The sequence below is a fragment of the Pinus tabuliformis genome, chromosome Q (assembly GCF_031772625.1).
Source record: "Pinus tabuliformis cultivar Carrire ecotype Pingquan chromosome Q, CPIR1, whole genome shotgun sequence".
NCBI lineage: Eukaryota > Viridiplantae > Streptophyta > Pinopsida > Pinales > Pinaceae > Pinus > Pinus tabuliformis.
Genome location: NC_142296.1, coordinates 221913055 through 221940735, shown reverse-complemented (window position 1 = coordinate 221940735; position 27681 = coordinate 221913055). Strand labels below are relative to the sequence as shown.

The 27681-nt window shown below is 41.2% G+C and overlaps 1 pseudogene; it reads right to left on the bottom strand.

The window, feature by feature from the left end:
- The window catches only part of LOC149218991 (DNA polymerase epsilon subunit B pseudogene), a 124917-nt pseudogene that overhangs the window by 1724 nt on the left and 95512 nt on the right, over positions 1 to 27681 (bottom strand).

Here is a 27681-nt window from a genome sequence, read left to right as displayed (position 1 = left end):
GTGGTGGGGTACCCAAAATTTGGAATATGCCCAAAAATTTAGGTGGTGTTGTAGCGGGTACAACAAGTCCCTATGAACACATCAATCCTATGCTCCTCTAGAATATCTTTTACCCTTATATTCAATTTTGGAAGTCCTCAATGTGCTCCATCATTAAACACTTTTGTTTGAGATTTATCAATTGGCAAAGAAAAGTGTTGCTTTTTGTATCCTCATAATGTGCTATCATTTCTTCCATAAAAATTGTCCAAGTGAAAAATTGTTTATGAGAGCAAAGCCATCGATACCATAAAAACTAATTTGGTTCCAAATATAAAGTTGCAATGTGTACCTTTTGTGTGTTTTTCACATTATGGAGATTGAAATATTTCTCCATCTATAGTATCCATGTTACGGGATCCTTTCCATAAAACTTCCTCATATCGATCTTTGGAACATGGTGGGTCTTCAATCCAATGTTAGAGTCTATGAAATCATGATTAACATTTATTTTGTTCTCATCATGAGTTTGCTTTACTGCCCTTTCACCATTAGTAAACATTTCTTGTAGCAACTTTCTCAAATCTGTCTTCAAATCTTCCATTTTTCCTTCCATCATAGCTTCCACTTTGTTTACCTTAGCTTCCACGCCTTTCTTTAAACCATCCATCTTAGCTTCCATGTTATTCATCTTAGATTACATGCTTTTATTCAAACCATCCATCTTATATTCCACTCCATCCAACTTAGCTTCCATGCCATCCATCTTAGCTTCCACACCCTTCTTTAAACCATCCATCTTAGCTTATGTTACTTTTTGTGAGAGTGAATTTTGTTGCGCTTGGTCTCGTAATTTTGATATATCATGTTGCATTTATTCCTTTTCTTCATGATTCATGCTAGATATTTCAGGTTGCTTACTAGGTGTTTCCATTTTCTTTCTTAGGGACATCAATTAATGATAATTATGCTTCACTATGCCCTTTGAATTCCTTCAGACTAATATTTCAAACCAAACTTATGTAAATTTATATACAAACTACACATGTTTTTCACTTTGTAGGAACTCGATATTGAATATGATGTATCTATGAAATTTCAAATCTCCAAGGTCTAAAATTGCCAACTATAGTAGCCCTCTGAGTCCTCTTTCCAATGCCACAAGTTTCATTGAAATTAGAATATCCAGGAAAGAGTTATGCTCAATTTTCCAAGATGACTTGATTATATACTTTTGAGTAGAGGGAACTTGTACGAAGTGCCACGTGTTGCTGTTTTAACCTTCGGACCTAAAAACAATGCACAAAAAAACACAGTCCATCCTATTTCTTTATCTTCTTATGAAATTTCAATTTGATACTTAGAGATAAAGTTATGATGATTTTTCCAAGGTCACTTATTTGGGATGTAATTTGAGAGCCTGGAAAAACCCTAACTTCCTTAGATCATATCTCCGAAATTATAGAGAGACAAGATCAGACATTTGGACCCAAGGATCATCGAGATTTCATCTCAAATGAGATTTTGTTTTAGCTTCTGAAACATCATTGAAAAAAGTTATAGTGAAAATTCCACGATGACCTATTTGGAGCAGCGAAACCCTATAATCCAAAGCTCTAATACCAAATGTTATTAACCAACTCACAAAAAGATAGAAAAGATAGATCAACGACTTCAAAATCAGCCTCCTCGAGGGGGAAACCTCCTTTACATTACAAAAATAATGATTCTTGGATGATACAAATAACTAAACCTTTTTTCTATATATAGGAGTCTAAGGGGTTGCAATATAATCAAAGCCAACATAACAATAATAATATAAGGGCACAACAATAACAATAGTGGGCTTCTATGGGGCACACTAATAACAATATGGGGACAATAGGGGTACAATAATAATAATAAGGGCTACAATGACAATAGTAATGGGGGAATCACTAGTATTATAGGGACCTAATATTTTTCTATGAAAAATTAAAAATATAAATAATATAATAAATATAAATTAAAATATTGTATAAAAATATAGTATATAAATATTAATTTAATATAAATATATATAATATATTTCAATACAATAATATGTAATAAACTAAACTACATATTAATTTTATATTACATATAATATTTAATTCATAATATAAAAAATAATATAATATAATAGAATTTAACAATTACATAAAAAATATAATATAATATATACCATATAACATTTTAATTAAATTATTCCTCGATGGGGGTGAGCACATAGATCAAAAGGGGGACTTGGGGGTTAATCCCGCCACCCTACTCACGTGATGTGCATTAAAGAGCAAGGGGGCATGGCTCGCCCCCCGGCATGAAAGTGTATGCAGCCTCACAGATGGTTATTAATAGTCGCCAAGGGTGCATTAAGTTGGCCTAATTCCTAGTGGTCTGGGTGGGAACTTGGGGAAAATGAAAAGTTGAGGAGCTGACCTCACTACCACTGCTGTTATTGTTTAGATCTTGTGCTAGGAGAGTAACGTTTGTTTCCATAATTGACCCTCGTAGTAAGTGGCTTGTGTATCGTCTGGAGTTAGAGAAGCATAAGTGGGAAGGGAAACTCTATCAGCACGAGGTGAATTGAAAATTGGTTTCAGAGCTTGGTAGCAACAGTCTGTGAAGGATTTCTTCTATCAATGTAGGCTCACTAGCTCACGTTTTATCTCTCCTGGATTTGTTCCACCTATATGATTCTCTTTCTAGTTTTTTAAGTCATATGTCAATCATTGTTTTAGATAATCATGTCATGCTAGGGTTTATGGAGAACTTGGGAAAATTTGGCCTTTGGTATGGGCTGTTTTGGCTTGAGAAGGTAGAGGCAATTATTGGGTTGAGTGTGTTATATCTCATTTCTAGTTTGTCCAAGTCGCTTTATGCAATGTCTCCCTCCTAGTTCAGTTTAGGTAGGCTTAAAGTGTGGAATGTCTTGTCTCTAAACTTGTCTATTTTTGTGTCTCTAGTTGAATTCTTAGATTTTGTGGGCTACAAGCCGGGGGGGAGTGAATTTCCCTTGGGAGCCTAGTAGTAGTGGTTCCTCTATTGGTTAATTTCAAGTCTATTATTTGGTAATGGCATTGTTTATTTAGTCAATTTGCACTATGTTAGTGTGTTTTCAAGTTATTATTCTCATCAGGTTTCTTGTCAAGGTCGTTTGGGTAATTGTCAGATGCTTGAAGCCTTCCCACTTTCCATGCCCCCAGTTAATGCATGCGATACAAGATGGGCAGTGGTGGCAGTAGTCCACAAGGACAACATGGGGCTCAAATTTTCACCTAGGATTTAGCTGAAAAATATTTTAACGCAGTGCCTCCTAAGACCCAATGCGAAATAAGAAAATTGGAAACTTAGGTAGGTGTTGAGAATAAATCATACTTTGCCTTTGAGTACTGGAGGAGGTGTCCTGTTTGGTTGCTAACCTAGGTCGGACCACGGGATGAAAAAGTAAATACCTCAATTTTATTTCTCTTTACTAGCAAATGATGACTATTGGATCTAGTAATGAAGGATAAACAAGTGGAAAGGTACAACATGTTTGCTTCAATGGAGGACATTAAAAGGGTATTGAGGAACTAACACTTCTCCCTGGAAGGGCTTGATGCAATGCTAGCCCATGTAGAAGGGCATCTTCATTGTGACTATGATGCTATTGCATCCCCTAGATCAAGTGTTAGAAACCATTCTCCTATTATTATTTTGATTCTTAATGGTTATTAAGTGTGCTAGTACATTTAGACTTTTCTTTTTTTGTAATGTTTATACATAATGTCTAGGTTTTTTGTAATCTAAGTGTTGGGTGTGGAGCCTAATTATCTTCTTTATTCAAAGGTATCACTACATTGGACCCCAATTCGTAATGGGGAGGAAATTTCGCCCATTGGTTCGCCGCTAGGGGGGGTCCATGGGGGGATTTTTATGAGCCCCCCTCTGGCGGGGTTTCATGGGTAGTGCCCCTGAAGTTAAAAATAGATGTAAAAATGCCTTGTAAAATATTGTAATTTCATAGTCAATCTGAGTCATTCATTAGGCGAATGATCTGATGGTGGAATTTATGTTTAATTTAGGCTTTTTTTCCCTAGAAGGAAACCCCTCGCTATATATTATGGAATTATATTGTGGCTATGTAGATGTGTGTATTTCGAGTGACAAAAGAGAGAGGATATTGTGTGAGAGAGAAGAGGAAAATACAGTGGATTTTTTGTAGGTTGTATCTCTTCATTTTGCTGGATAATATAAAGGAAGGACTGGTTGTATCTTCATGGACGTAGCCCAAAATTGGGTGAACGACGTATATCTATGTCTCTCTTGTTTTATGCATTTTTTGTGTTTATACTTATGCAATATTTATGTGTTCCATTGCTATGTAATATATAATTTTCTAACAATTGGTATCAGAGTTGAAGTTCTATTTGGCTGATAAACTCACAGGAGAGAAGGATTCCTGGTTCGAGTGGGAGAAATGGCAGAAGATGGTAGGTTTAGGGTCGAAAAATTTAACAGCCAAAACTACTAGTTGTGGAAGATGCATATGGGAGATTATCTATATCAGAAAGATTTGTACCTACCATTTAGCAGAAAGACAAAGAAGCTGATGAGTATGACAGAAATAGAATGGGATATTCTCGAAAGAAAGGAACTTGGAACAATACGGTTGTGCCTAGCAGCATCGGTAGCCTTTAATATTTCAAAGGAAATGACAACAGAGGGTTTAATGCCAACATTGGGCAAACTATATGAAAAAACCCTTGACATCAAATAAGATATTTATTATGAAGCGTTTATTTAATATGAAAATGGCAGAAGGTGGATCTGTTGCTGATCATTTAAATGAATTTAATAGGGTTACTAGTCAGTTAAGTTTTGTAGGGGTAGCTTTTGATGATGAAGTTAGGGCTATGTTATTTATGTGCCCATTGCCAGAAAGTTGGAATGGTTTAGTTATGGCCATTAGTAACTATGTCTCTGGATCTAGTACTTTAAAGTTTGACAATGTTGTCAGTGCAATCCTTAGCGAGGAAATGCAACGTAAAAGCTCTCGTGAGACATCAGGTAATGCTTTGACTGCAGAGACTAGGGGAAGAAAAATGGAAAGAGGAAAGAACCCAATATATTGCAGTAAGTCAAGGAAATTCATATCCAAGTCCTGATTAGGGATAGTGTGCTGGAAATGCGGGAAGAAAGGACACCTAAAGAAAGGCTATAAGTCTCGTAAGGGAAAAGAAGGAGGCGCGCAACAAGAAAACAATCATGAAGTGAATGTGAAATGTGATGTGTTTCAAGATTCTTTGATTCTTTCATTAGAAAATATTATTGATGCTTGGGTGGTAGAGTTAGGGGCCTCATTCCATGCCACACTTGATAGGAAACATTTTCATGATTATGTTCAAGGAGATATTGGACAGGTTCATTTGGGTGATGATAAACCCTATAAAATCATTGGAATGGGTAAAGTTTTCATAAAACAACAGAATTTAGACCAATTGATATTGAAGGAGGTAATGCATGTTCCAGATCTGAAGAAAAATCTAATTTCAACAACACAGTTGGGAGGTGAAGGTTGTGTAACTACTTTTATAGATAAAATATGGAAGGTCACTAAAGGAGCCTTGGTAATAGCAAAACGAGAAAAGGTTGGTACATTGTATTTATGCAATGGTATTTCTAATTTTGTTAATGATTTGGCCTCTACAGGAGAAGATATAACATTTTGGCATCATAGCCCTAGGCACATGAGTGAGAAGGGGATGCAGATTCTTCACTCAAGAAATTTGCCGCTAGGTTTGAAGCATGTTGATTTGGAAATTTGTGAGAATTGTGTTTATGGAAAACAGAAGAGAGTCAGATTTCTGACAGTTGGAAAACAAAAGAAGAACGAAAAAATAGAGCTTGTGCATATAGATGTATGGGGACCTTCTCAGGTATCATCTCTCAGTGGTTCTCATTATTATGTTACTTTTATTGATGATGCAACCAGAAAAACATGGATTTATTGTATTCGAAACAAATCTGATGTATTTGATACTTTCAAGAAATGGAAAGCTTTGGTTGAGAATGAGACAAGAAAAAGGTTGAAGTGTCTTAGATCAGACAATGGAGGTGAATATTGCAGAAGAGAGTTTGATAAGTATTGTCCAAAGCATGGAATTTATAGAGAGAAGACAGTTCCAGGAACACCACAAGAAAATGGTGTGTCAGAAAGGATGAACATGGCATTCATGGAGCGTGAAAGGTGCATGAGATTTCATGCAAGATTGTCTTTACAATTTTGGGCAAATGTTGTAGATACTATTGTTTATCTAATAAACAGAGGGCCTTCAAGTTCCTTGGATGGAGGTATTCCAAAGGAGGCATGGACAGGTAAAAAGGTAAACTACTCATTTTTAAAGACTTTTGGTTGTGAAGCCTTTGTCCATATTAATAAAGAAAATAGAACAAATCTTGAGGAAAAATCAAATAAATGTACCTTTATTGGATATGGTGTTAATGATTTTGGTTATCACTTATATGATTATCAAAATAACAGAATCATTAGGAGTAGAGATGTCATATTCAATGAAAAGGTTTTGTATAAGCATTAGATGCAGGAAAAGAAATAGGAAAATGAAAACATAGAATATACAGTGCTTAATGAGATCACAGAGAAAGTAAAGGTGCCTGAAAATCATAATGATCAACATCTAGAACAACAACAACAATCACAACAACGATAGGAACCTAAAACACCTAAAAGGGGTGTTAGAATATCTACCAGGATAAGTAGACCCCCTAAACAATACTCTCCTTCATTATAATATGTATTGTTGAATGATTCTGGTGAACCAGAATGTTATGAAGAAGCAGTGTAGGTAGAAACCAGGATGAAGTGGGAGTTAGCCATGAAAGAAGAGATGGGCTCCTTGGTACATAGCCAGACTTGGGACTTAGTCAGGTTACCTATAGGTAAAACAACATTATTGAATAAATGGGTTTATAGGTCGAAGGAAGAAGATGAAGGTAGACAAAGGTATATAGCTAGACTTGTGGTGAAGGGGCTTGCAAAGAATAAAGGTATATACTTTGATCAAATATTTTCTCTTGTTGTTAAAATGACTTCAATCAGAACTATTTTAAGTCTAGCAGCAACATAAGATTTGCATCTTGAGAAGTTAGATGTAAAGACACCTTTCTCCATGGGGATTTGGAGGAAGAGATATATATGCAGAACACACGAGGATATGAGGTCAAAGGGAAGGAGAAACTAGTGTGCTGGTTGGAGAAGAGCTTGTATGGCTTAAAAAAGGCTCCAAGGCAATGGTATCTAAAATTTTACAGGTTTATGTTTGAACAAGGTTATACTAGATGTCACTCTGATCATTGTGTTTATCTCAAAAGGAAAAATGATGGTAGCTATATTATATTATTATTGTATGAAGATGACATGCTTGTTGCAGGGTCTAACATGAAGGAAATAAATGTGCTCAAAGGAAAATTGGAAAATTCATTTGCAATGAAGGATTTGGGTGTTGCAAAACAAATCCTTGGTATGAGAATAACTAGAGATAGGAAAAATCATTTTGTGGTTGCGGAGTGCAAAGGTGTCATGAGTCATAAAGGGTTGTACGCCCTTATTTTTGTAAAGTAAAGTTGGATGTAAAAGATCTACCCATGGTCTGTGGACCATGGGATTGTATAAAAAGAGCTAAGCTGTAAGTAGTTTTGGAGGAGTCATGAGTCAGATAATGATAGCTCTGAAGTAAGAAATCTAAGTTTTGGGTCGTAGCGTAGGTAGAGGCTCTGCAGCTGAGTGCACAGAGACCTAGGATAGAAGTCCGTAGCTGAGTGCGCGGACCCCTATAGTTGTGTGCGTAGGGCAGATAGAGTCTGTAATCTTCTTAAGATATCAATAAAGAGAAGAATTCTATGAATTTTGTGTCTTTGTTTCTTGTTAATGTATCTTGACATGTTATGTATGAATTTCATTTGTAATGCTTATATGATGCGCGAATGTATGTAATTACATTGGTTAAGTGAACGCAAGTAAGAACATTTGTTTACGCGGTGCTAACTATGATTGTCTAATAAGATAATTCAGACACTTAAACTAGTTTGGGAATATTCATGGTACGCTACCATAGTAGCGCGAAAGTACCTGAGCCGTAGGTTAGGGTTGTGCGAAGGTCAATCATACCCTTTTGCGAAGGTACTGAAGGGCGAAATAAAGGGCTAGTCTGGCAAGCCCTAGACCTAAGTGACCTATGCAAAAGCAGGAATATAAGGAATAAACCAACATCACAATCATCTTAGGTTGTAGAAACTTGGTTCCAGCATCCCCCCATATTGCTTCGGGTGAGACTTTGGTCTACGTTCCACGGGCTGATGCTGAAAGGGCCAATAGTGTAGGGATTTATTTGGCTAATTAACGTTGAACCTGGGTCAAGCTCCCAAAAACTAACAAATGGTTCCATTGTCGGGACCAGAATCTGCATAAGGGATGTGTGATGTTGTATCAATGGAATCCAACTAAGAAAGAGATTAGAGACTGGTTGGATAGGAAGATCCACGAATTCGTGGCACACGAGAACACAAAACCACGATTGATAAAGGAACAGTGGCTACACAGGTACCTATATACAGACATCCACGAGATATTTTTCTGTTCCTTTCCGATGGAGATATATGAGTGGATTGCAAAGCTAGCAGATAGCTAAGGAAGGTGGAAACTTGACGATCCTATTGTTTGGACCCCGGAGCTAGTACAAATATTGGAAGCATTTGAGGATAATATCGTTTGCGCTGTCGATCATTGGATCGATCACGTCATAGGAGGATTTGTAATTGAATTCGCGATCGATACCTAAGTCAGCTACAATGAGGTGAAGTGACGCTTTTTCAAAGGTCTGCGAGGTAAGTCCTTGAAATCTTTGAAAACCTGGATTAAAATGTTATTGTGCAAAAAATGTGTTATGCAGCTACCTTAATGTTCGGAGCTACGCGAAGTGGAAAACATTACAGGAAAAAAGGGAGAAAGGGTCCTGAATATAGTCCATTGATTTCACCTCCGCGAGGTGATGAAGGGGGAATAGCGCCTAGGCTTCTATGCGAAGTGTTATTCAGTTAATAAGACAAGGATTCCCGCGACTTCCACCTCCACCCACTCCACCTCCAACTTCACCACCATCACCTGCGACTTCACCCGTACCACCTCCACCTCCACCACAGTTCAACATAGAAAACTCAGTGAAGTTGCCTTTGTTCAAAGGCTTGTGAAATGAGGACCCGAACCAGTTCTGGTTCATCGTGAAAGCCATATGGGAAGCTCAAGGCATTACAGATGATCACATGAAGAAGGTGACATTGGTTAGTGCTCTGTAGGATCATGCGCTAACCTGGTATATCAAGTACTCTAATGATAACCTGAATGCTAGAGTGGCAGACATCCAGACAACACTGAATAGAGAATTCAATAGGCCTAAATCTGAGGCACATTCAATTGTGGGGTTCAAGGAGATCGCGATGCAACCAGGCAAGACACCTTGGGAATTAGATTAGAGATTGAAGTGTAAAATCTGTGAAGCTAATATGAACTTAACAGACGGACAACATCACGAATGGTTTGTGGCTTCGCTCCTGCCACACTTAAGGGTTGCACTGTCACAATAGAAGATAACGACTCAGGCCAAGGCCTTGGAGATTGCAATGAGATTGCATGAAACACTGATGCAAGATCCAAATCTGGGGGTTCAGCAGATCCATGCGCAGTTGAAAAATCTTTGCCTTGAGATGCAAAGTTTGAAGCAGAACAAAATGGTTCAGAAGGAGGTGCGTGAAGAGGTATGGTGCCTAAAATGCAAGGGTCAGGGGCATGACAAAGACCATTGCCCGGTCTTTGCAAACTACATTGCAGGAGGGGGACCGATGCCTTTAAGGTCGAAAGCTCAAGAAGGATTGAGTGCAGGGCCTGCATTGTGGTGTGCTATATGTTAGGTGGCAGGAAAACATGCCACGAATAACTGTTAATTGTTGCAAAAGTTTGTACAAACACCACAACAACTATTCTGCAACTTTTGTAGATCGATAGGGCATGGTGAGCGTAATTGCAGAAGTTATGAATTGATGATGGATAGAACTCCCGCCTATAGGGTTCAGGTAGAAACGCGGCCCCCTGACTAGAGTGCAGGGATGGCGTCGATAGGCTTTCAGGAGCGCGGACAAGGACGAGGTGGAGGAGGACCTGGAAGAGGTCAGGGACAATTGATCTGCTACAATTGCAGAGGACCAGGATACTATGCCCGTGATTTCACTAACCCAACATGTCTATCGTGCAAATATTTCACTCTGTTTGATCATGAAATGGAAGACTTCCCTACACTGATAGCAACGATATGTGACAAAGGGGCACTACCACCTCAGCTAACTTAGAACCTGTAGATGATGAGGTCTGCACCACACGAAGAGGATCCGAACGTGAATATAGTGCTCCAAAATGGAATCACAACAGGAGATGACAAGGGGAAACAACCCGAAGACAGTAGATGGGTTCACAAAGATCTAGTGAAGGATGTTGAGTTTGATTTGGAGCGCGCACGTGAAACATTCATGGAAGAAAAGAAGAGCTTCACTGAGGCCTCCACCTCGGGAAGCAATGATAAGCCTGATCAGGAGATGGACCCTTCTAAGCTTACAACCTTCCTGGATACCTTCATGAAGTTACTACGTGATAGCAAGGATGTGAAGGGGATATAGGAGCTTATAAACAGATGTGTCAAAAACACTCCAAGTGAGTCGCGTGTAGTACGAAAGATTGGTAAGCATAAAACAAGGACACGACGAGAGATGAGGCTGATTGCATAGATAGGAGAGTATGAAATGGAGAAGAAATCGCTCTGCGTAATAGTACTCCTAGATCCTGCTGAAGGATCGTGGTATACTGAACCAGTCCGTGATTATGAGAGCGATGACAATCTGGACTGTATCTATAAGATAACAATGTGAGACCAAGATTGGGTGAATTGAACAGTGGATGGACGAATTACATGGGATCGTGACAGTTCCTGCACCTCAGACTCTAATGAAAAATTAGAGCGTTGGCAAAATCCGTTACATGAAGTAACTACACTGAGCTGTAACATGATGACCCGATCGTTGCACTGTGTGTCGTCAGAGGTAAGGAATCTGCCCACTTATCATGGCATGAATGATGTAGATATCTTTTTAGATGCATTTGAAAGGGAGGTACCAGAAAAGCAGCGCTTCTAGGCATTGGACTGGGCATTGTGCACTACGCCCGCAAGGTGGTGGGGTACACACAAGGGAAGCTTTGATTATTGGCACAAATGTAGGAGGATGATTAGAAAATTCTTTGGGAATTTGAATGCGCAAATAACAAACAAATATGATGGGTAGGATGATCCATGCACACACTTAGCTGAATGGGCTCAGGCTTATGGAGAGAAGCCCCAACCTGAATGGGTACACTTGTTCTGTCACACCATGGATGTCGTCCCGATGAACTCATACGTAGAAATGGAGCTCCGCCATGGTACAGGTGAATGGGATATTCTGTGCAAAGGATTCATAATGACATTCAATTTTGAAGATGGGTTTGACTGTATTGATGAGGTGCTACAAGAGGTGAAAGCAACAATCTTTAGGATACCACAGGATCCTTTGGACTTGGTTTAGCCTGAGTGGGCTACTCAGCTAAGTCACATGCTGGAATGCTATAACGTGACCGCTGAAGAAGAAGATGAGGATCCACGAAAGATTAACATCCCTGAAACAGAAGGCCACCGCGAGGTTGAAGGACCATAGATTGAGAATCCTGATATAACCGCACCACTAAAAACGAAACAAGTAAACATTGGTACGGAGGCAGAGCCCAAATTCGTGAAGATTGGAGACTATTGGGATGACACGACGATGGATAAGTTCGTTGAATTGCTCCACAAATACTAGGATTTATTCCCTACCAAGTTTATGGATCTAAAACAGATAACCAGATACCTAGGTGTTATGAAGATCACGTTGAAACCTGATGTGAAGCTGGTTAAGCAAAGACCTTACCATCTCAATCCAAAGTATAAGGAGAAGGTCCACTTAGAGCTAGACAAGATTCTCATGGCAGGCATCATTGAGCTTGTGGAAGAATCTGACTAGGTAAGCCCAATGGTGGTACAGGAGAAGAAGCAGAAGGATGAAATAAGGATATGTGTGGATCTAAGAAAGTTGAATGACGCTTGTGTACACGATCCTTTCCTAACTCCATTCACTAACGAAGTGTTGGACAATGTAGGTGGCTAGGAAGCATATTCCTTCACTGATGGGTTCTTTGGGTACCATCAGACCAAAATCGCACCGGAGAATAGGAGCAAGACGAACTTCGCGACTGAGTGGGGGTGTTTTCAGTACACTGTAATGCCATTTGGATTGAAGAATGTGCCTATAATTTTCTCGCACGTAGTCGTTGCTGTGTTCAAGGAATTTATTCATAAGTTCTTGGAAGTATAATTTGATGACTATGTAGAAATTTGAATAATATAACACTTATTCATAGAGATTATCCTAATTATACACTATTTGCGGAATGCATGCATAATACATAACCTCCTCTACGTTGATCATCAATTTGCGGAATTAAAAACAATCACATGCGCACATTGAAAACATCAATCACACATATCAACACAATATGTACTGGGGAGAGCATACAGCTGAAAACCCCCAACTATCTGTATATTATAATGATATAGAACATGTAACAATACATAGTACAATACTCCTCACAAGTACTCAGTACTATCTCCACCTGCTACACACAAAACTAGCTCAGATCTGAACAAGTCACGGGTTCAAATCTCCTCCACTGTTTTGCCTGCCTCTACTACGCAATCCAAGTTGAGAATAGATCTGATCCAAGTTCGAATTCCCTTGGCTTGTACTGTGCAATCCTCATTGGAAATCTCAATCAATGATTGTGCAAATCTCATGCACAGCTATAGTCACAATTGATAGTAGTGTCACCCTTTCACCCACCTCTAACACTTGTCTCCATTGAACTGTCCATGCACTGAGTTAACTGATGTATTCTTTAGTTGATTTATGAGTTAATAATTAGTGAATTAATTAATAATTAATTCACATCACTCATAACTAGTGTATTTGGCAGTTAGACTAAATACACTAGTTCAACTAAGTCAAACTGAACACAACTCCATCAACTCCTCAATCAACTCCACCAAACTCAATCACTTGAGTTCTAACTGAAGTCCATCATGCAATAGCTCAACTAACCCATAGGAAAAGCGTATTTACTTCTGGCAGTTGCATGTGCCACATCCGTAGCTCGAACTGAAGTGCTGCAAGAGGATAAGATAATGTTTATAGTCCAAATATTATTAAGAGCTAATAATATTCGACTGATCTATTTTTAGACTGGCAGTCTAAAAATAGACTCCACCCATATGTCTAAAAATAGAGGTCCATCTATTTTTTACCAACATGACCAATCATCCATAAATAGCATCTTGCAACTCATAGACCATGATCCATATGTCTAAAAATAGACATAGTCTAAAAATAGAATTTGCGCCAAAAATAGCCTGCAGGCCCACTTAGTGAAGGCGACTTCTTTTCACTAAGCTCCATCATCTTGTTGCATTTTCAACACTCCCTCTCAACAAGATATGGATTATCTGCAACCCCTATCTTGCCTCTGTGGTATTCGAATTTGCTCTTGGTGAGCGCCTTCGTCAAGATATCAGGATCCTAATCCTCTGTGGGAATGTATGAAAGTAACATGATTCTCTGCTGCACACAATCTCTGATATGATGGTACCTGATGTTGATGTGCTTGGATCTATCATGAAATAATGGATTAGCCGAGAGTTTAATGCAACTCTGGTTATCACAATAAATCACAGTAGGCTCCAAGTGTGACCCGAACAACCCGACCAAGATCTTTCTCATCCATATAGCCTCGCGTCCAGCCAAAATTGCTACCATATACTCGGCCTCTGCTGAACTGAGTGCCATGGATCTCTGCTTCCTGCTGTACCAAGAAACTGCTGTCGACCCGATACTGAAGATCCCTCCAGATGTGCTCTTTCTGTCCGTTGGGCTCCCTGCCCAATCTGCATCCGTGAAGCCACATAGCTTCACCTCATCCTCCTGTCTATACCACAATCCATATTCTGATGTGCCTCTGAGATAACGCAATACATGCTTGCTTGCCTTCCAGAAGAGCTTGGTTGGCTTAACCATAGCTTGTGAAAGCTAGTTAACAGCATAGCATATATCGGGTCATGTATTGACTAGATACATAAGCGACCCCACCAACTGTTGATAAACAGTGGCATCCACTACCTCCACTGAAGTAGCATCCTCCTTCCTCCAACCTCCAAGAAGAGGAGTATCATCAGGCTTGCAGCCATGCATGTTGAACTTCTCTAGTATCTCCCAGGCATACTTACCCTGAGAAACAAATAGTCCATCACTGCACTGCCAAATTTCCAATCCCAGGAAATAATGAAGGAGGCCCAAGTCCTTCATCTCAAACTCTCTAGCAAGATCCTCCTTGCATGAAATTATCAACAGCTCATCTCCCGTCAAAATCAAATCATCTACATAAAGTACAATGATCAGCAACTTACCCTCCACCACAATCTGGTATAGGTTAGGATCCGCCTCACTCTTGGAGAATCCAAGTCCAATGAAATAACTGTCTATCCATGTGTACCAAGCACGAGGTGCTTGTTTCAACCCATACAACGCTCTCTTGAGCCTGCACACATGCGACTCACTACTGAAGATCTCGAAACCTTCGGGCTACTCTATGTACACCTCCTCCTCAATGACTCCATTGAGGAACGTAATCTTCACATCCATCTGATGGATGTGCCACCCCATCTGCGCTGAGAGAGCAAGAATCATCTGTATGGAAGAATACCTTGCGACAAGTGCAAAGGTCTCCTCATAATCGATCCCCTCTATCTGTGAGAAGCCTCAGGCAACAAATCTTGCCTTGTACTTCTCCACACTCCCGTCAACTTCCTGCTTCACTTTGTAGATCCATCTCGAACCCACCACTGATTTCCCTTCCGGTCTTGGGACAATCTCCCATGCACTGTTTCTGACAATCGAATCATACTCTTCCACCATGGCATCTACCCATGCGGGATCCTCCACAGCTTCCTCGAAAGAGGATGGCTCAGTCACAACACATTTTCTCACAAGAGCCATGTATCCAGTGTACCGATTAGGTGATTGTCTCTGTCTGCATTGTGCTGTAGGTGGTCCTACAACCTTCTCTGCATCTTGAGCCAGTCACTCAGATTCTGTAGTGCACTTTCGCCCTCTGATGGTTGGCGCTGCATGAGTGGTCTCTTCCACTCCATGAACTTCATCTTGTGGCTGATCCACATCCTGAAGCTCATCCTTAGGAACTAATAGCTCCTCATCTGCATGCAAGTGTGGCTCCCTCTCAAGCGAACACTTCATGGCTTTCTCCTCCTGAAATTTGATATCCCGTTGCACAAAAGTCTTGCAACTGTCTGGAAAATACACATGATAGTTGTGGGGCATATCAGTGTACCCCACAAATATCCCAACCTCTGCAGTCAGCTCCAGCTTCTTCCTGGCATCCTTTGTCACATGCATGTAAATAGGAGAACCAAAAATCCTCAAATGAGAAATATCAGGCCTCTTACCATAATAAGCCTCCTCGGGTGTACTCATTGTTGTGGGGAAAAGTATCCGACTCGGAATGACCCTATCCCGACTCTAAGGGTGACAGTCCTTAGCAACAACTGAAAGTAAAGCTTTGATATTTTCCTTTATGAAAGTACAGAGAAGGAAGAAAAGATTAACCAACCGGTGTCTTTCGCTTTTGTCGATCCTGTCCTCTCTCTTTGTCTCTTGTTCCCAACTCCTTGCTCTCTTCGCCAGCCCAGCTACACACAGATCCTGCACAAACAAGAGAGGGAAACTACAAGAAACATGTACTCATAACTGATGCATGGATTAGAGTGAATCAGATATACAAGTAAATACAATACATCAATGCAATACAAGTATATAGGAGAACATTCAAAGCTTTATTGATAGAAGTAAAAGGGTTCTGAGAAGGTTACAACCATCAATGGCTCCAATCCAGCAGCACCTCCCCAGCAGCAAGAAATCTCCTCTTCACCTCTATAAAAGCAATCACCCAATAGCTCTAACTGTAAACCAATAGCACTTCCTTGCTTTGCACAAATTTCCAGCCTCCCTAGACCTCATGAGAGAGCTCTATATATAGGAGATTTGGAGAAAGGATGAGTCAGCTTAAGGTTGGCATAAAGCTGACTAGTGTCCTCTCCCACTTTAGTTAAACTTCAGTTCTTGAGTCCACTTGGAGATCCTTGCTTACACATGGAGATCAAGTACCTCTTACTCATCACAGGGCGAATCCCTTGAACCAAGTGTCAGTTTGGAAGCTTCCTAGGCAGTTGACACCTTGCAGAATGACTGTGCCACTTGGCCAATCTCGCCCAGCGCAGGTAGCCTTCATTGGTTTTGACTTTCAGCGCAGGTACAAGGAGGAGCAGTTGACATTCAGCGCAGTTGCTCAGTGGAGCAGCTGACATGATCCAAAAATAGCCTGTTTTGAGTGTTTTTCTGGTGGAGAACTGATGGGAAGTGTTGTGGTTTGCTGACCTTGTTCTTCTAGGGGTAAGAACAACATGTTTAGGGACTGAGGATCCCTGTAATTATTGACATTTCATGCTCCATGCTGCGAGGCACAAAAATGTCTATAACAGTTGCCCCCTAAAGTATGAGGCCGTTTATTGGGTGAAATGCTTTATCTAGAGGGTCCGAAGTTCATTCCAGTGCTGAGGAGGCGCCCTGTAATACAATACAATACAATACATTATTTTTCATTCTGTTTTCATGATCTAGCTGAGGCGGGCATTCCCATGCTCAGCTTTATAAATACATTTTGGTACATAGAACAGACGATCGTCTGATGGTAGACCGATAATTCTCTGCTGGAATTATCATCCTTTGAGTAGGATGATCATCTGCTGCAATGATGTACATGACAAATGCTTTTATATTTCCTGAATATGTATCGCAGCCCGGATGGATGAAACTAGATCCGGGGTCTTCAAACTCGTTCGATCTTCACTCTAAGTACAAGTCGATCCATGTGAGAATTTCGCTGAAGTCGAACATGGAAAGACATCGCTTGATTACCGGTCAATGATGAAAACCGTTAACAAGCGCGAGAGGAATCACCGATAATGATAATGACCCTCAAGGTACCGCAGTACAATTCACATGGCGTGAATAAAGGACTTGGCGTCGAACGCCACGCAAAATCTTCTGGTCGAAGGTCATTGATGTATACCTGTCGCCGGAAGTGAGAAACTTGCCATTGAGGCATGCAAGCTTCAAAGTACTGATGGGGTTGTTCCTAGATCAACTCCTTGGATAATGAGCTGAAGTCGACAAGAAGCGATCCGTCAAAGGAGGGCCTTAATGAATCCCACATCAATGACACGGAACGGAGCTAATGATTTTAGTGGAGGTGAAAACAAACTATGACATGTGATTCAGGGTGGTGATCATGAATGGATGAAGGATAATGTATGGCAGTGGATGGGACACGGTTGACACTTTCAGAATGACCTCTCTTGAACATATAACGACACTGATGCGATGGATCAGTAGCTTTACCCCAAAATGTGGATGGTTTGGCGAAGACCATGGTGATGAGACCGGTGAATGAAACAACCCAACCCGATGTGGTACGGAAGAAAAGTGTCATGTTCAAGAGCGACTTGCTACCGTTAAGCTTTGATGTTCTCCCAATTTTTCCCCAGTCATTTCTGACCAGTACCTCTTTATTTTTGTCAAGCTTGAGGAGGATAACATATGCTTGTTCTATAACCTGCCCTTCGGGCAAGCCCATCGCTATGATTTAACGAGCTTAGCGATAGGGAAACTCGTTCTCGTCTAAAGACAAGTTTGTCGCTATTTAACGAATTTAACGAGTCTAATGACAAGGATAACTCGGTCTTTTTCATTTTTAGAGAGTCTGAAAAGGTACATAAAGTCAACTCCAAAATTCCTTTTTCGTCATCTAATCCCTTAAGTCCGAAAAAGTATAAAACAATACAGAAGGGATGAATTTTCGATTGCTTTAACGAGCCGAACAAAACAAGCGCTCGATCTTTTTGTGCAATAATCCCTCAGGTCCAAAAAGATTAAAATCTAGAGGAGGGATAGCTCTTCCGGTCGCTTTAACGAGCTGGAAGGCCAAAACTCGGCAAACTTTTCATATTTTACGAGTCAGTGAAAAGAGCTCAAAGAAGACTCGTCTTTTGAGGAACGAGTGATAAACAGGGATAGCAACTGATTCCAGGTACAAATTGGAATATTCCAATCACGGCAGTGTCACAAGGATGGCTAAGTGAAATCACTCTTCGCAGATGTTCCTCAAAAAGGGTAAACACACAAATGGAAGTGAATGATCGGCCAAATAACGGTGGAGGTGACGGTGCACAAACACGACCAAGGCTTTTATGGCTGATGAATTTACGATCTCAGAAGGGTATTTACCGGTTCATTTTTTTTGAATGAGCTTGAACCCTAAAGGAAAGCCTGCTCATAAACTTATGTTTATTTTTTAACGAGCATGAACTATGCGCTAAAACTGCTCGGATCTTGCGTTTATTTTTTAACGAGCATGAACTATGTGCTAAAACTGCTCGATATACCAGTCATAGAATAAGAACGCCTCCTGTGAGATAGCTATTTTTTAAGGAGCTTTATCTCACGAAGCTATGCTCCAATTTGGCAAGTTTTTACCTTTGCCCCACAGACTTTCTTCATGCAAGGTCGGAAACGGCTAATCCTACGAGTTTAAAGGGTTAGACCTACAGGTTTAAAGGGAGGACCTAAAAATTTAAAAAAATAAATAGTCGTCCCTCGCTCACATTCCAAAAGTTTGCATGCCCCCAGGTATAGGATAGAATTTCGAGGCTGCCCCTCCTCTCCCCTACCTCTGCTTTTCTTTGGGTGTTCACAGCTACTTGTCATCTTGCCAATCTAATGTTAACGATACTAGTCTTCTCGTTATTTTAAGGGGTCTTACGCGATACTCAGGCTTCCCGTCGGCCCAACTTTTAACGAACAGCTATTTGTGACAAGAGAAGAACACTACTCAAAGACAAAACAATGGTATTATTGAGGGAGGCTTGCCTCTTTCTTATTATCCGAAGAGGGTTCTATTCGCTGCCGCAAATCAATCTCTTTCTTCGGCGATGTCTATCATCAGGTTACTAAAGATGGCGACCACCTGTTGCAGCAATAGAATCTCATTCTTTGGAGGCTGCCCCTACTTATCCTTCAAAACATATGTTTTAATGGGTGAGGCTTGTCTTCAAAGATGGTTACTACTTGCTACCGCAAATGGTCCCCTTCCTTGGTATCCTGATTATCTAGACAAGGGGAGCGAGAAGCTGATTATCTCACTCGCATAACTTTGACAAAAGAATATTATTCTAGAACAACCCCTCTTCCACCGCCGGACGGGGTACGGACTAGTCCATTCTTCTGCGGAAATTCTACCTTATACCCAGGGTTTCTTCTGCCCGAAGCAGACCAGGGTGCATGCCCCCTGGGTTCCAGTCTTTCTTTCCGAATCACTCGCACTCATCGGGAAGGAGGACTGGGGGTGGAGGCGAATCTTGAGTGAACAGACCATTTAGGATTGGTATTTGACTATTTGCGATGCGAGATCCCGGAAATGAAAGTTGGTCTACGAGCTTGACCATCCTTCCTTCATGTGGAAAACACATTACTCTAAAGAGTGAGGAGACTATCGCTCCCATGCAATAAATATAGTCACGTCCAAGGAGTAGGTTATAATCCAAGGGTCGCTGGATGACCATCACGTTTAAATTGACGGTCTTCCCTTTCAATGTAATAGGTACATTGGGGAGGATCCCTAATGGTCGACTGGTTCCTTTATCAAAACCTGAGAGATTTCTTAACTCAGGTAAAAGCGCTGGGGAACCCAGTGCTTTCCAAGCAATAGAGGAAAGGATACTCACAGAGGCCCCTTCATCAATGATAGTACCAGCCATAATCATTCTATAGATCTGGACAATGATTCTGAATGGTATACTGGCTGGTAACTGGGGTCTGCCTAGTTGATTCCAATCAAAGGATACAACCAGGTTGCTTGGTGGTGGGACCGAATATACGGCCAGGTATGACCCTGATGATGTTCCTTCCTACGATAAAGGAATGGGCGCATTGCCCTGACGCTCATCAGAGTCGGTGCTGATGAAAAGAACTTGGATGGTGTCATCCTTATTCTCTTCAGTGAGGGTGTCGCATGAAGCTGACTCTTCGGCGACGGTGTCATTTGAAGACGGGTCTTCAATGACGGAGTCATTGGACGATGAAACCTCTGAAGGAAGAACCGGGTCAACTGCCGTTTCGACCTTTAGACTTTCGTCTGGTCTGGATTCAGTAGGTTCATTCTCAATGACCGACACTTCAGCTGACCACTTGAGCGGGTCAACTGGATTTTCAATTATCGAGGGATTAGGCGCGAGTTTTTGGTATCCAGGAGGAAGTCGCAACGGTGAAACCGGGCGATCTTCTAAAACTCTCTTTGCCTCATCTAAGAATGGACATTTGTGGATGGCATGATTGCCTTCACACAATAGACAGGGTGATCTTGGTCCCCTTCTTCGTCCTTCACTCTCGTTAGTTGACGGACTGCAATCAACATGACAACCAGAGGTTGATGCTACCGGATTGTGCAACCTTGGGGACCAGTCCCTTAGTATCCGGGGAATACAAGGACAATCACGATGGAAGTGGATCCCTTTGCAAATGACACATGGCGATTTAGGCCCGGTCGGTGCAGTGTGTGGGTTTTTGTCAGCTTTCTTCTGCTTGCCCCCAGTCGCCTTCGCCAGAGGCTCCTTCTGCTTCTTTTCTCTCTTCTTCTTTTCCTTCTTCTCCTTGGGAGGCTGACTCTTGCCAGCTCTACCTTGCGAAGATGAAGGATCAGAGGAAGTATCGTAAGAAGTGGAAGGCTGGTGGGTAGTTCTAGATTGTTCTGACTGTTGATTCGACTGCTCAGGATTAGTGGCGATCTGGACTACATTAGTTGAAAAGAGCCATACAGGTAGGCCGATTGTCAATCCTGGAAGTGACAATGTTGCCATATGAGGCGCACCAACATCTCCCCAAGAGGAGAAGGGATTTGGACTTCCGCCAAGGTTACTTCCTTGGTTGGTGGGCTCCATACTTTTCAACTGAAAGATCAACGTGGGAATAACAGGTGATTATGTTCCGCTTAAAATAAATTTTATTAACGACGCTTTTAGACACAAACTTGCTTTTTCATGTTTTAAGAGTCGAGAAAAAGCTAAAGATGACTCTAGTCGACTTCGATGTATTAACGAGCCCGAAGTGACAAATGCTCGGTTGGACTTTTTCAGTTATAGAGTTTGAAAAAGGCCAAAAGAAACTGCTCTGGAGATCTAAGCAGAGGGTGTGCCAAACCTTTCGCGAAACCACAGAATACGTTTTACGGTACGGGTGGTCGATCTTCGTGAATGCTGTGTTCACTGCATCGCGATCAGTAGGGCGGCCGACACGGCTTCCTAAGGATAAAGGATAAATGCCTATAGGGGTCTCCCAATATACGCGACGGTACGCGGGAGCACAAGTCCGTATTAGTGCCACCGACTCTCAGGAGGAATCACCCACCTTCGTAGAGATCGACAGTCACTATGTTTAACGACGCCGGAACACGTCTCTACCTAGACCTCTAGATGTTTGCGTTATGTTACAAAGCGTTGTTATGTAAATTGGATTTATTTTAATGTTGATCTTGCTTAGCAGTTCGCCTTTAAGGATCACCACGAGATGTATATATACAACTTCCTAAATGCAATCTAAGATGAGAAGCAAAACTTTTCAATCTTTCAACTTTGAAAACCTTAATCTACTGAGGGAAAAGAAAGACACAACTTTTCGCACAGATCATAGAACACACACTAAAATGCAAATTTTCCTAAATCGTCAAGCACACAGTCAAATGCAAATATGCACAATGCATGTATTTCTTTTCGTTATCCTTAATGTTGATGTAAGACAGAAAGGAAAACTGTTGTATGACTTTTGAATCTAATTTCAAGCGAAAAATAAACAAGCTTGTCCAAAATCAAAAGACACCTTAAGATCGACTTGTTTAGACACTGGAAATGTATAGATTCAAACCATAAAATGAAAAACAAACAAACTCAAACAGCCATGAACAGTAATAAAACTAGCTCTTAAGATCACAAAGACACTTTTACAGTTCAGGATCTAAGAGGTCACCGCTATACTGGTTCGCTTTTCACAATGGGAAACTGTAACTGAAGCAAGAAATACTGAAAGAACACTCACAGTTTCATCACACAACTGAGGCGGAATAATGTCAAGGAAAGTTGGTTTACAGCAAGTACAATGACCAGCAATCAGCAGCAAAAATCAGTGAAAACAGGGCTAAGACACAGTGGGAAACCTCAGGAAGACATAGGCTAACTGGGTCAGCGCAGGCTCTGGTCTGTCAAATTGACTCTCAGCGCAGTTCCCGAAGGGAGTACCTGCGCTGAAATGCAGACTGCTTGTGGACAGCCTGCACTGAGACACGAGAGTTACGTTCACAAGGATTTCCGGGTCATAAAAAGCTCAAAAATGCACTGCTTTTGCTGAAACAAAAAGATATAGGTCAAGTACAGGCTAAGGGATGATCAAGAGGATGAAAAGCTATCACAAAGAGTACAAGAGTCTTTTGTAGATCAGCTCTTCAAATCATGAATCTGCTCAGAAAATGAGCAAGAGTAGCAGCCCCTCTACTTCGCTTTTGATATAGTCAAAAGCTTTTCGATTTGGTACTCTTTTCTTCAGGAAATGAATAGCAAAGATACTACAAACACCAACAAGATACTAGGCTCCCCAGCGGAGTCGCCAGTTTGTTGTGGGGAAAAGTATCCGACTCGGAATGACCCTATCCCGACTCTAAGGGTGACAGTCCTTAGCAACAACTGAAAGTAAAGCTTTGATATTTTCCTTTATGAAAGTACAGAGAAGGAAGAAAAGATTAACCAACCGGTGTCTTTCGCTTTTGTCGATCCTGTCCTCTCTCTTTGTCTCTTGTTCCCAACTCCTTGCTCTCTTCGCCGGCCCAGCTACACACAGATCCTGCACAAACAAGAGAGGGAAACTACAAGAAACATGTACTCATAACTGATGCATGGATTAGAGTGAATCAGATATACAAGTAAATACAATACATCAATGCAATACAAGTATATAGGAGAACATTCAAAGCTTTATTGATAGAAGTAAAAGGGTTCTGAGAAGGTTACAACCATCAATGGCTCCAATCCAGCAGCACCTCCCCAGCAGCAAGAAATCTCCTCTTCACCTCTATAAAAGCAATCACCCAATAGCTCTAACTGTAAACCAACAGCACTTCCTTGCTTTGCACAAAATTCCAGCCTCCCTAGACCTCATGAGAGAGCTCTATATATAGGAGATTTGGAGAAAGGATGAGTCAGCTTGAGGTTGGCATAAAGCTGACTAGTGTCCTCTCCCACTTTAGTTAAACTTCAGTTCTTGAGTCCACTTGGAGATCCTTGCTTACACATGGAGATCAAGTACCTCTTACTCATCACAGGGCGAATCCCTTGAACCAAGTGTCAGTTTGGAAGCTTCCTGGGCAGTTGACACCTTGCAGAATGACTGTGCCACTTGGCCAATCTCGCCCAGCGCAGGTAGCCTTCATTGGTTTTGACTTTCAGCGCAGGTACAAGGAGGAGCAGTTGACATTCAGCGCAGTTGCTCAGTGGAGCAGCTGACATGATCCAAAAATAGCCTGTTTTGAGTGTTTTTCTGGTGGAGAACTGATGGGAAGTGCTGTGGTTTGCTGACCTTGTTCTTCTAGGGGTAAGAACAACATGTTTAGGGACTGAGGATCCCTGTAATTATTGACATTTCATGCTCCATGCTGCGAGGCACAAAAATGTCTATAACACTCATGCCAAGTATCTTGTGAGGAAAATGGTTATGCACATATACTGCAGTATTGCATGCCTCTGCCCACAAGTGAAGGGGTAGGCCCTGATCATGCAACATCGCCCGTGCAGCACCCACAATCGTTCTGTTCTTCTGCTCAGTAACCCCGTTCTGCTGTGGGTTATGGGGAGCTATGAGCTCTCTTCGAATCCCTTCTGCACTGCAGAAGTCCTTGAACTCGCCATAGATGAATTCACCACCATTGTCGCTCCTAAGAGCCTTCACCTTCTTCCCTGATTCCCTTTCGACCAGTGATTTGAACTCACAGAACTTTGAGTATGTCTCACTCTTCTTCTGCATGAAGAAGATCCAGCACTTTCGAGAGAAATCGTCAACAAAGATCACATAGTACTTGTGCTTTGCTGTCGAAGCTACTAAGAAAGGTCCACACACGTCTGTGTGAATTCTCTCAAGGATCATCGTGGCGCGACTATCCTTCTCGTGAAAGGTGGCTTTCACAATTTTTCCCAAATTACACCCCTTGCACTGATCTGACTATGCAAGAGTGCCTTTAAGAAGCCCAGTAGAAATCTGCTGCAGTATCTTCAAGGCTCCATGGTGAAGGTGGCCCAATCTCCAGTGCCACAGCTCGCCATCATCTCAGCTCACCAATCCTTCTGCCTTGCATGCCAATGTTGCACAGCCATCTACATGCAATTGATAAAGGTTCTTGACTCGAACCCCTATCTTCCGGGTTTCTCCAGTTGTCTTACTGCGCAGGAAAGCCTTTCCCTCGCTGAAGACAACATCATATCCCTTGTCTTCTAACATCGCCACAGAGATAAGATTCTTCTTCAATCCTGGAACATGTATCACTTCCTTCAATACGAAGGGTTTACCAAACTCCCTCTCAAAGGAAATGGTACCGATACCAGTCACACTGTATCTACCGTCATCGCCCATCTCGATGTGCACTCCAAGATCTTTCTCATCCAGATCAGAAAACAAATCTCGATCTCCTGTCATGTGAAAAGACACACCACTATCCAAGAACCATATCGATCCCATCACACTTGATACCAAGCATACGATCAGTGAAAAATCCAGCTCAAACTGCGAGGCTAAGGCCTCTCCCGTTGCAGATCCAGCAGCTTGCTTATTTTTCTTCTTCTATGGACAATTTGTGGCATAATGTCCGTGCTGGTGATAGTGAAAGCACTTCACCTTGGACATGTCCTACTTCTTGCCTTTCGCACCGGAATGAGAAGCTTTCTTGTTCTTCCCCTTCTTTGCTTTGGTAGCCAAAGCACAATTTTCTTCATCAGATGCCTTTGATGAAGATTCGTCCCTGGTATTCCGCCTGATCTCCTCTTGCACAAGATCAGACCAAAGTCTCTCCAATCCTGGAAATTTCTCTCAACCATTGACAGAGTCCTGATAGGAATGCCAACTCTTCAGAAGACCAAGGAGAGCCAAGCTCACCAAGTCCTCATCATTGACAGTCACCCCCACATTTCCCAACTCATCCCGACATTGGATGAGCTTCGTGAGATACTTGGGCATACTGTCTCCTTTCTCACACTTAATGTTTCTGAGTTTATCCTTGAGTGCCAACTTCCTCTGGTCGCTCTTGCTTTCGAACAAATCTGTCAACGCTTTCCACATCAAGTATGGAGAAGCCTTTCCATGCAGGCTGGATATAATGTGATCCTGCACTCCCTCCAACAGAATCCTTCAACACTTTGCTGTCTTCTTTTGTCAAGCCTCAACGTGAGCAGCATCAGTAGGCTTTGGGACCTCAGCCTCTATGAAATCCTTCAACCCATTGTCATCTAACACCGCCTCCATCCTGTCTTTCCATGCAATATAATTCGAGCTGCCTTCAAGGGCATACTCCAATCGCAATCCGTTGAAAGACTTTTCAACTTCGACACCAAGAAAACACTGTTGCAAATTCGAATTCCACCACCTCAAAACTCAACCGCTTCTAATCAAAACATTCGTGAGAACAAAGCATTTCTCATATAGAGATTGACTGTATGGGCATTTACCGGATATCTCACCTTCCAAAAGAAGGATGAATCCAGAGGCTACCTGGCCCGATTACAGACTCTGCCTGAAGAAATAAAATGTAATCACTTTCTGAATACTAGATCTGATGATCAACTTCGCTCTGATACCATGTAGAAATTTGAATAATATAACACTTATTCACAGAGATTATCCTAATTATACACTAGTTGCGGAATGCATGCATAATACATAACCTCCTCTACGTTGATCATCAATTTGTGGAATTAAAAATAATCGCATGCGCACATTGAAAACATCAATCACACATATCAGCACAGTATGTACTGGGGAAAGAATACAGCTGAAAACCCCCAATTATCTGTATATTATAATGATAGAGAACATGTAACAATACATAGTACAATACTCCTCACAAGTACTAAGTACTATCTCCACCTGCTACACACAAAACTAGCTCAGATCTGAAGAAGTCACAGGTTCAAATCTCCTCCACTGTTTTTCCTGCCTCTACTGCGCAATCCAAGTTGAGAATAGATCTGATCCAAGTTCGAATTCCCTTGTCTTGTACTGCGCAATCCTCATTGGCAATTTCAATCAATGATTGTGCAAATCTCATGCACAGCTATAGTCACAACTGATAGTAGTGTCACCCTTTCACCCACCTCTAATAATTGTATCCACTAAACTGTCCATGCACTGAGTTAACTGATGTATTCTTTAGTTGATTTATGAGTTAATAATTAGTGAATTAATTAATAATTAATTCACATCACTCATAACTAGTGTATTTGGCAGTTAGACTAAATACACTAGTTCAACTAAGTCAAACTGAACACAACTCCATCAACTCCTCAATCAACTCCACCAAACTCAATCACTTGAGTTCTAACTGAAGTCCATCATGCAATAGCTCAACTAACCCATAGGAAAAGCGTATTTCCTTATGGCAGTTGCATGTGCCACATCCGTAGCTCGAACTGAAGTGCTGCAAGAGGATAAGATAATGTTTATAGTCCAAATATTATTAAGAGCTAATAATATTCGACTGTTCTATTTTTAGACTGGCAGTCTAAAAATAGACTCCGCCCATATATCTAAAAATAGAGGTCCATCTATTTTTTACCAACATGACCAATCATCCATAAATAGCATCTTGCAACTCATAGACCATGATCCATATGTCTAAAAATAGACTTTGCGCCAAAAATAGCCTACAGGCCCACTTAGTGAAGGCGACTTCTTTTCACTAAGCTCCATCATCTTGTTGCATTTTCAACAGACTAGACTATATTTGGGTTGGTGAAATGCCATGTCGCCAGTTTATGCCTGATTCTAGATACTTGTCGAAGATACCAGATCGCACTCAATTTAAAGAAGTGCCTGTTTTGTGTTCCTTTTGGGACCCTGCTAGGTCATGTGGTTTGCAGACAGGGGCTGATGGTAGATCCTGTGAAGATAGCGGTGATACTAAACTTGGAAGTGTTGAGGAGTGTGAAACAGCTGCATGCTACCCTAGGACATATGGGATATTACATAAATTTTATCAAAGGCTATGCCTAGATCACTCCACCTATCGAAAAGTTGTTGAAAAAGGAT